This window comes from Physcomitrium patens, chromosome 24 (assembly GCF_059467195.1).
Source record: "Physcomitrium patens ecotype Gransden chromosome 24, ASM5946719v1, whole genome shotgun sequence".
NCBI lineage: Eukaryota > Viridiplantae > Streptophyta > Bryopsida > Funariales > Funariaceae > Physcomitrium > Physcomitrium patens.
Window position 1 is genome coordinate 2,097,923 of NC_143433.1, and position 11,708 is coordinate 2,109,630.

Sequence of the window (11,708 nt, forward strand, 5' to 3'; positions counted from 1 at the left end):
TTCAACACGATTAAGAGTATTAAAAAACCTTCAATTTTTGGATTTTTTTTAATTAGCCATATTCGGAACGACGTCAAGTGCCATCTAAGTAAAGAAAAAAGTGAGGCCATGTCTTTTTATTATTATTTGTGACTGCGACTTAAGGCATCGAGGATTGCCCCACAACCAACCAGTATTGAAAACGTGATAGTTTTCTTTATTTAATGTATGGAATTTAACAATCAATTCAATTAATTATACATAATGGTACATCTAAATATAGATGTTGCAATGGACTGCTTTTATTATTACTGGTCAAATCCTTGTTCCATCAAAAGCCGAGGACATGTATATTTTAATTTTCTTTTAAGTTATGAAAGATATGAAAGTTTTAAATATTGAATATTAAATATAACGTATGTACCACAATATTGTCTTAAGGGTTGACATTTGACCATTGGCTTAAGTGAACGATTGAGCATAAGTAATACATATTTAGTATGAAGTCAATTTAAACTAAATAACTTTCTCCAATTGAGTCTCATGGAAATTTGATCAGCAGAGTAATGGTTCAAGAGGATTTCGAATTAACTAAATCCAAGAAAGTGTTACTCCAGTAGTATAATTTGTAGCACTATTATCACTATTTTCACTGTAGTCCTTTTTTTCTTCGAATAAATCAGATGAGTCACTCATATAAGTAAACAAATACCTAACAGTTGTTCATAGTCCTTTATTAGTCATAGTCTAAACATAGTTCATTTAACAATCACAGTACCATTGCGGAAACACTGATTTTATCCAAATGATGGTATAAAACAATGCTGCAACACTCTGTGAGCCCTTCACTGTTTCATTTGTGATCTGTGCCGATCTTCAAAACATGGTTTCCAGAATTATAACAACAATATTATTCTAAACTCTAAATCGTCACCCTAACCCTAAACTTGTCACAACCGAGAATACGAAGATCGTGACTGCCACCGATCATAGGAAGAACCGTGAATCACTAAAACGGCAAATCGGTACGAGTTGCAAAACCTATTTGCCGAAGCAATCTGATCCCGGAAGACCTCCAATGGCCACGTGCTGATCATTGGCCAGCAGCTTCTCGGAGCGGTCTCGCAATCGTCATGTTGAAACAAAGCCATTGATAGCAGAAATTGCAGATAAGTTGTGGTCAGGATATGTTACCATCGCCACGTGAAGACTTCCCCGACCTGGATGTAGCGTGGGTGGACCCAAAACTGACTCTGAGCGGGTCAATTTATACACGTGTTTTCATATGTTATGAAATTGCCCAGTTCCAGTGAACGTCAGAAGTTCGGCCATGCTCTAGTGACTTTGCAGCTAGATCTCGGCTACCTGCGATTGCCGGGCCCCGCCTTGTCTCTCTCTCACTCTCTCACACTTTCATACATTACCGATACAGCCGACGCTCAGATACCTTGACATTCCATGCATTAGACACAAGGTATCTGACCGTCTTCACTCCCGTCTTCACTCTCGCCTGCAGCTATCCTCGACCTCAAGTCCAAACTAGGCAAAACACGGGAATCGTCCACGCGGAATAACAACAACCAGAGATTCTTCAGCGTCACAGAATAGGGACGGATTTTGGTACAGTGAGCGACGAGCAGGCCGTAGCTGCAACAATGTCATGCTTAAACTCGTGAGCACATTCAAACTTCGTTTTTCAAACGTCGGTGATCCCTTCCGCGTGAGAGGACATGTGGGGAACAGCCGCAGACCTGGCCCACACCGATGGCGGTCAAACCCTACGTCAATGCAATTTGGAGTTGGGCATTGTGAGAATGGGCATTACTTGTTAGAAAGGGAGATGTGAGAAGAGATACAAGACCAGAGCCCTAGTGGTCCACAAATACTTTCCAGGTTTTAATGCATGTCAACTTTGAGGGTGGTCACACTCTAACATAGTTAATATAATTGTGTTTCTCTTTTGAATATTCTTTTGAAGTTATTCAAGGGTGTGTGTGTGTGTGTGTGTTTTGGCTTCTTTGTTTGTTTTATTAAACTAAGACAGAGGTTCAATCTAGCATAGACTTGTGGACAACCTATATTCAATTCTAAAATTTAAATCAAATATTTACTTTTATTTTTAGATTTTTAAAATATTATATGATTTGTTAATAGTATTTATGTCATAACCAATGTTTTAAACTTGTTTGATGTTTCTTAAGACTACTAAAAACGCATCGTAATTTTTTTATTTTAAGATTGTTTCTTTTGGTGGCATTACAATTTATTATCATAAAATGTAGCTAAAAAACTATGCCCTTTGTTTAATAATTTCTTTTAATAGCTTGGGTATGACCAAGTAAAGTTTAAATTAATAAACATAGATAATCTGAATATAAATTTAATCTTCTATCAATATAATTTATTAAATAAGGGTAATTTTTTTATTCCATATTAACCATGTTATCTTACAATTTATTTTTGAAATATGATTTATGAAAATGTTTATATATTTTTAAATAAAATTTAAAAAATAGGTTATATGCTTTGATATTTTATTAAGGATTTTTCTATAATAAAATTTGTAGAAAATTATTGTATTACATCACCTAAATGTTTATAGTTTAATTGTTTTTATGCATTATATACATTATTTTAAATACAAAATATAATTTTTGTTTAAAAATAATTTATAGTTATTATTTTTCTAAAACCATGTTGTTCCAATAATGTATAAAACTATCTAATAAGATACATTATGACTATTCTAATCATTAACTACAATTTCTATTTTAAAGTTCTACATATGAGTATACTTAAAAACATTCAAGGAAGATAAGCCAATGGTTTGGTAATATGCTTATGTTATAAAAACTTAAAGACTTTTACTATTTTGTAAGTGTGAATCAATTTAGCATAAAATATGGAAAATGTTAAATATATCCAAGCTTTTGGAAAATTTATCCACCCATCCTAATTATTATGAAAAAAATAATGACCTCTAGATTTATTTTTCTACTATTAAATTCAAAATCAGTGAAAACCAATCACACTCATCATAATTATCATATTCTTCATTACAAGTAGCTCGATTTAGTAAAGACTTGGGTCTATTTAAAACTATTATAATATATATATATATATATATATATATATATTGAATTTTAACATATGTATACTTTATTAAGTATCTCCATTGGTATAAAAAATAAAAAATAAAAACAATTAAGCAACCACTTAGATTTACAAATGCAACCACTTATGTAATTTTTTTAAATATATATTTAAATAATTATGCTATAAATAAAAAATTAATTTTTTTTTCTAAGATCTATTTTAATTAATAAATTATATTTAATAAGTAGTTGATTAGGATCTTTTTAATATAAATATTTCTAAGTATATTTCCACCTAATTCTTAATTTCTCTCTTGTTCTCTTTTATTTTCTTTAACATATATAAAAATAGAATATATATTCTCATTTAAAATATTAGATTTGATTAATAATTCAAAAAAATATTAATTACATATAGTGATTTTTGATAATGTTTTATTTGAATTCTTCTAAAAGCGACAGAATAAAAATAACAATTTTTTAATAATATAACTGTTATTATTTTCATTACTTTTCTTTTTTGTTTTACTGATACATTTTTATGAAAGAGATTAAAAAAAAATTTAGGTAAATCAATCTATAAAATATATCAATTATTCTATTATTTTAAATACATAGAATTTAAGTACTATAAAAAAGAATCTCAAGTGTGTGAATAATTACTTATTTAGAAGTAATTACATTATTTCATCTATTAATTTTTTTATACAGAGACAAGTTAAATATTACCAATTTGTTGATCATTATTAGTTGATGAAGATTTATACAATTTTCTTATCAACCAAAAAATAGAAACTAAGCTAAATATTACCACATTGTAGGTCTTTACTTGGAGTATTACAATAATAAATTCATAACAATTTATTCATAATTTATTAATCATTAACCGTTAAATTTGAAATATAGTGTAGTGTACATGTTTCTACTCTTTAACATCTTCTTGTTAATTATAATTTCTTATTAAAACAAAATATTTATATTATATAAAGATATTTACTCTAGATGGATAAACTTTGGTAGAATGTAAATCAATGTCTTTAATGTTTTTTTCTTTTCTTTTCTTTTCTTCTTCTTCTTTTTTCTTTTCATTTTTTATTTTTTACATGTATTAAAACAACTCTTCTCATAAGTCTGCATTTGTTCATCTCTCTATTGGATTAGCATGTAGTTCTATTTTTCAGTTGATTTTTATATATTCTTTGAATTAGAATTTTGATATAGGTTAGACTTAACATTGTTCTAAAAAAACTCATATAATAGCAATCCACATACTCGTATTGTATCCATTGTTGCTTACAATATCTTTGTTTATAATAAAGAATAAAATTGTCTGTCTAATAAAACCTTTTTTTTAAAACTATGAATAGTTTCTTATAAAGTAAATTTAAATGAAAAAACTTGGTCAATTTCATATTCATCATCAATTGGAATATTTTTAGCATAAAACAATCAAAGGCTCTTACATACTGTGCAACATATAAATAATATAGTTTTATTTTTTGAAGATGTGTTGCATAATATGATATGTTATAATAAAATATTTATTATTTATAAAAGTTACACGAATATACATTTTTTATAGATCATGAATTTAGAAATATTTGTCTCTAAAACTATTATTAAAATTTAAAATTTTAACCTTTGATTTTGGAATAAAATTTTCAGGACTCATATTAAATTAATATAGTTTAAATTTACGAGTTTATCATTTTTTTATGATTTTTCAATGATTAAACTATTAAAAATATCAACATCTGATTCACTTACCATTAAATTTGCTTTTGAAACTTAAAATATATAAGATTGAGGGAATAATTTTTTATTGTATATCTGAAAAATTAAATGCTATTTAATAAAAAAAGCATGATAAGTAAGAATAGAAATATTATTTTATATCTTACAAAAAAAATAAAGGTTAAAGACGAATTTTTGAAGGAATTGTTGAAGATCAATACAGTGTAATCAATTACTTAGTTAACTAGGTTTAAAAATCATAAAAACAAGTCAGCAAAAGTACGTTTTTTTAATACGCTCTAAATAACACAATAATATTTTCTTACAACTTATTAGATGTTATGATTTGATGTGTCTTGATATTTATGAAAATTTCAAATTTTCCTATCAAAAATATTAGATAGTTGAAATTTACAAATTTATAAGTAATCTTGTTGAACTGTAAAAGGTAAAAGAAACATAAAAAAATAAGAATACTGAGATTTCATAGTTAAATATTCAATTAAAAAAATTGATAAAATGTAAAAAACATGTTTATTTATCATGTTTGGTGACAATAATCATCGTTTATTCTAACTCAATTTATTTAAACTTAAAACACAATTATTTATAATAACACAATTGTGTACACTGGAATGTGTAAATCTGAATCTATCTATCTATCTATCTATCTATCTGTGTGTTTATTAATTTTCCTGCATTCTTATTTCTATCATTTTTATCTTTTAATTTAATCCATCAATGTACATTCTTTTATGAACACTATGTCTAACAGATGATATTATTCGTGGTAAAATTATGTCAAATTGGTTATATTAGCTTTTTGGATACAAATTGTAATTTTTTATTTTCTTTTTTATTAACAATTTAAATTTTATTTATTTCTTACCAGCAACAAAGATAATATCAATACTAGAAGTATACATATTGTTGTATACTACAACATTAACTTTTGTTAACAATGATATCATAGAAAATATTCAATGCAAAAACATTCAATATTTATACTATTATTCTTCTTCTTCTTATTATTATCATGTTGTTTTTGTGGTTGCTGAATTGATGGAATTGTTATATTAGTAACCTAGTTCTGTTTTATTATCTTTAAAAAAAATAAAAAAAATAAAGTAGAGAATGCACATATTAATCTAAATTAAATTCAAAACATATAAAAAATATATATATTTTAACATAGATTTCAAATCAATATTTAAATCATGCAACAAAATTTGGATGTAGCATTACAAAAACTCTTTTGTAATAAATAAGGGTTTACATTTTCACCAAAGATCATATATACATATATATGATATTAAAAAAGTAAAAGTAATTGTGAATTAGTAAGCAATTGGATGTGGAATTCTTGTGTCCCAGACCGTCTAACAAGCTAATCCAGTCATTGAGGGGGGGGTCCCCTAAATCACACACTCAAACACAAAGAGGAGCACCAGGGCTGAAAGGCAAAAGGCACAAGAACCACAGACGTTTACTTTTCCGAAAACGCGAACCTTACTTTTTCCTCCTGATAAAAAAAAAAGAAGAAGAAAAAAGAAAGCATGTTCCCACGGTGGTCGTGTTGGGGAACGGGTTTGTCCGATCAAGCTGATTGGGGCAAGACCACCCGAATCCAGTACTGACAACCAACGCGAACAAACGAATGAATGATAACTGGCACCCTTCCTCCTGTTCCACGAACACCCCTCGTTCCTCCATCCATCCACGTTTTCATTCATCCACGGAATCCTTGCAAGGCTTGGTCGCGCTCTGTGTTCCGGCGAATTGCGGGACTTGGAAGGCTCCATAAACCATTGCACCCATTTCTACTGCGATGGCGTCGCGTTTAGAATCGTGAGCCGGAGCTCGGAGGAGAAAGGAGAGGAGGCAGGGGATTGACTGAGGCCGATGTTTTGGGAACTTTGTTTTTTCGGTGAAGGAGTGCGGAGTTCACTCATGATCGGGGAGAATGGTGTGTGGGAGAGCGGAGTTTTGAGTGATTGATGGTAAAGCATGAGGGAGAGCAGGGAGGAATGGCGAGGCCGCTATGGCGGCCTGGTCACGGGGGTGAGCTTCTTACGTCGCCTGTTGTGGATGTTTGGGAGCAACAGCGGTGGTGCGAAGCGGTACCGTGGAGAGAAGGAGAAGGAGAAGAGAGTGAGCGCAGGAGGAGGATTAGGAGGAGGCGGAGGTGGGGGGCTTTCGTTGAGTTCGAGTTCGCGGAGAGTGGCCGGGATGTGGATGGCGTTGGGGATCATCGGCTTGTCTGTGTTGATGCTGTTGAACAATGCGACTATGATTGGACAGCACGTGGAGATGAGCTTGAACGCGAGCGCGGGGATGGCAGATCTGTTCCGGTTAGGGAGAGAGCGAGGGAAGGATGTGAAGGTGATGGTGTTGCCAGAGGTTGAGCGTAAAGTGTTGAAGCCGCATCCGTGTGAGAGATTCAAGGTACCGCAGCCCCCGGCAGATCCTAAGCGCACGGGCCCGCGGCCATGCCCAGTTTGCTATCTGGACGAGGAGCTCGCTATATCGCAGTTGCCGGCGGAGGGGACGTATCAGTCGCCCGTCTTGAAGCGATTGACCTTCGTGAGCGATCCGGATGCTGCGAAGCGGCCCTCGCCAGGGGCACCTGGGTCAGCGTTCGGCGGTTACCCTAGCTTGGAGGATCGGGCTGCCAGTTTTAACGTGCGGGAGGAGATGAAGGTGAATTGCGGGTTTGTAAAAGGACCAACGCCTGGCCTGGGGACGGGTTATGATTTTGACGAGGAGGATCGACAGGCCATGCTCGCGTGTCGGGGAGTGGTGGTGGCGTCGGCAATTTTCGGAAATTACGATCAGCTGCAGCAACCTAAGAATGTCAGTGATGAAGCTAAGAAGTCGGTTTGCTTCTTCATGTTTGTAGACGAGGAGACAGAAGCGTCGCTCGATGATTATGAGAATTTCAGAACCACGAAGCAGGTAGGGTTGTGGCGTGTCGTGGTGGTGCGCAATCTGCCCTACAGGGATGCCCGTAGAACTGGGAAAATTCCCAAGCTGTTGCTTCACAGGTTGTTTCCGAATGTACGTTTCTCAATTTGGGCTGATGGTAAGCTGGAGATAGTGCAAGATCCGTACAAAATTTTGGAGAGGTTTCTGTGGCGCACCAATGAGACCTTCGCCATCTCGCAACATTACAAGAGGTTTGATGTGTTCGAGGAAGCTGAAGCAAATAAGGCTGCTGCGAAGTACAACAACAAGTCCATTGATGATCAAATAAACTTTTACAAGAAAGAAGGGTTGACTCCGTACTCTACCGCGAAGCTCCCTATCACGAGCGATGTTCCTGAGGGTTGCGTGATCATTCGTGAGCACACCCCAATTGCCAACCTAATGTCGTGCCTCTGGTTTAATGAGGTGGATCGCTTTACTTCCCGAGACCAGCTCAGTTTTGGCATTGTCCGTGACAAGCTCATGGCTGCTGTGCCGTGGCGGGTGACCATGTTCAAGGATTGTGAACGTCGTAATTTTGTCGTCCAGGTATACCATCGGGATCTCCTTGTGCAGAGAGGATTGTTGCCTGTTGCAAATTCTAGTAGTGTAGCGGTAGTGAAGGAAGTGAAAGGTGACTCAAGTCCTGTCGTTGGCAAGCCAGTGGTTAAGAACCATGCATCGTCAGGAAAACGCAGCAGCATCCGCAGGAAGAGGAGTGAAGAACGACGTCCATGATTGAGAAGGCTGGCGTTTTACTGAAACACCGGATGGATGAGAACTAGAATTCCAAGCTTTACTTCGCTGATCATCAGATATTCTTGTAATGCTGCCTGATTCGAGTGCTTGATGGAGGCATCCTAAGGTAGATACCTGGGGCTGTTGCTCAAGCAGGATCAATTGTGAGATTTGCAGCAAGTAGAGGGGGATGCAAACGGGTTTGACCTCATGGGTTCAGGGGAGGGCTAAAATCAGCCCTGGAATATTGAGATCAACTCCGTTTTGATTCCAACCGAGGCAATCAAAGGTAACATACTATTCAATTGAAAGAGGGAGAGAGGAATAGGCTACTACTCGTCATGTGCTCACGCTCATGGCGGGTCCAATTTTCTTGGTGAGGCGAGTTAAAGAATGTGCGTGATGGCGCATTTGGATCTTTACGATTCAAGTGATAATTTTGCTGTTACACAGCTGTTCGGTGGAGCGGCAGAATGTGAGTGATGGCACCCTATTTGTACCATATGATGCCCTGATGCTCCATCATGGGTAATTTATCTACATTTATCCCTAATTCTTTTTTTTTGTAATGTCATAAGGGTTGGTTAAGAGGAGTTTTCTGTGCAGCGATATCTGTACTTTTATTAAGTGAAACAAATGGCTCATTTAAACGAATTTTCAGCAAGGTTTTCAAGTGTTTTTTTTTTTTTTTTAATTATTATTATTTATTATTTTTTTATAATTTTATAATTATATATATTTTTTTTCATTGAGTTTCACCTCAATCATATTTGAATACCTTCCCATGTCCTGTCTTGTTTGGTCTCATCCATCTTGAGTCGCTTTTGGACATTCGCTGCGAAACTCTTTGGCTTCGCATTCTTTCATGTGGATTCACTTTTTCTTTTTAAATTGTCAGTTTTGTACTTAGAGATTTCGCTTGTAGCTCTTCACCTTTCTGCAACTCCCTGTCCCGTTCTTATGCATGTCTCCACCCATCTTAGGACTGTCTGCATCCAACCACACGGATTGAATGAGAAGTTTGTGAAGTCGTTGGTTGTAAGCAGATCTACAGGGAAGCCATTGGTGGCCGTCGTCCTTTGTTGAATGGCTAACTCCGGTGTATTGATTATCCTTGCCACTTGCTACCCAGGTGAAGCACTCGCATTTGGCCCCAGTACTTAAAGCCTGGACCTGAATTTCTGCATCTTGCACTTGCTCCTCAACAGAATGCGGCCTATGGTCCTCTTGCCTCTCAACTGGAGTTTTCAAGCCTAGTACATTACTTGCTCTTCGATTCATTTTCCGAAATACTTGCTATTGCTTGTTCCTTTGGTCACTTCCATTGTGTGTACCCTGAAATCTCTTCGTCACAGCAGGAGATTTTATTCCACAGCACAAGTTTGAAGCTGAACTGGTTTTTGCATGTTCCAGCAAAGCTACCCATGATTTGAGTTCAAGTCAACAGAGTTGTATGCAGCAAGTATCTTCAAGACAATTAGTCTAATTTGGGAGAAAAAGAACTTTCTATTTTAGAGCTCAGGGTGTATGGGTATCTTTGTTTATCATTTTTGTTACATTGTTGTTTTGAATGAACAAGTATAAGATAGACATAATGATGTCTTAGATGTTATTGATTACCTACAGAACATGTAATCTGAACTAAAGAAACTTCAACATTTCTAGGTTGAATCTTGAACTATTTTGTTTTAGAACTTGGTGTCGTGATTTGGACCGAGATACATGTTAAAAAGAAGTGTTAATTCTAGGACTAATTTTATAAAAAATAAATACATTTTAAAAAATATAAATAAAGGAAAAAATTTCTTGCTTTCACAACATAAATGTTTCATTTGGTTCTTTTAGATTTAATATTAATAATAGTGCTAAATTTAGAAAATTGTCTTTTACAAAGTTGTAAATTACAATGTAATTCATACTACACACTTTTGTTTGTGTTATTTTATGCTTTCTAATTTTTCTTTTGCTCTTTAAATTGATATGATAAAAAAATTTGATTTTTTAAACTATAAATAAAATAAAATTTCAAAAAAAGTTATTGTTATTTATTCCAATTAAATTTAAATTAAATATATTGTTATAGATTATTAAATATTTCTTTAACATGTGGCATACATAATATAATTAGTAATGCCTAAGATACTATTTAAAAAAATACCAACCATATGCATACGTTAAGATTTATATACACAAGTTAATGGTTTTATATAAATATAATGATAAAGAAGACATAAACAACATATAATAAAATAAAAATATATAATATGATGTTTGGAAAAATACAACAAGACTTAGAGCCTAAAAACATAAATAAAAGAATTGAATAACATTATTATAGCCTTAAAACTATATTTATATTTATATTTGCAAAGCTAAAAGAAGTCTCATACAAGACTATTACATAACAAGAAACACTAATCATCTAATTTTTTACATAATCCTTTTATAGAGTAAAGCTCAAATATTTAAAGATATTTTTAAAATAACTAAATTAAAGCCCACATACTTTTAGGGAAGGTCTACAAGATTTTTTTTATAAAGATATGAATTTTGAAAAGAATTTGACTATTGCCACTTTTGAAAGATTAGAATTTGAATCTAATATACCACTTTTTGGAAGATTATTTTTAAGAATACATTGTGTATGTTTTGTATTAGAATTTGGATGAGCCCAACAAATGAGTTATACTTGATATGATAAAAACATTAATATAAAATATCAAAGTCTCAAACAACAATTACATCAACAACTGCATTGATCAATCTAACTTATTATAGCAACAGCAAACAAGGGGCACCAACCAATACAAATACTACCTAGATAAAATCTCAACATTTTTATTCAAAGAAAAATCTTCCGTTGGGGATTCTCACTGATGTACCAATCTCTACACATGGTGTGCTTACTGCAGCTAGAAGAGTTTTCCATCCAAAACTAAAAAAGAACTCTAAACAAGACAATATTACAAAAAAATTGCACCAGAATTCCTCCAAACCCACAAACTCCAAAATTTTAATGGAAATGGAACTTGCAAGAGTGTGACTTACCACCTACAACTTCACAATGAGCGCTGTCTAGAATAGTCCAAAATAGATCCTTTGCAAAAATGTGGGTAAAGATGTGAGACGGAACTGACATCAACATTATTTGTAAGATACTACACCGCAAGCAACCGACTATAGCATTCAACCTTTTGC

At 33.5% G+C, this 11,708-nt stretch overlaps 1 non-coding gene across 1 annotated transcript; it reads left to right on the forward strand.

The window, feature by feature from the left end:
• The first annotated feature begins 6,596 nt into the window (after positions 1-6,596).
• LOC112277010 (putative hexosyltransferase MUCI70) lies at positions 6,597-9,050 on the forward strand. Its single transcript, XR_016500547.1, has one exon. It is a non-coding gene; the product is annotated as a putative hexosyltransferase MUCI70 (transcript).
• Positions 9,051-11,708: the final 2,658 nt, after the last annotated feature.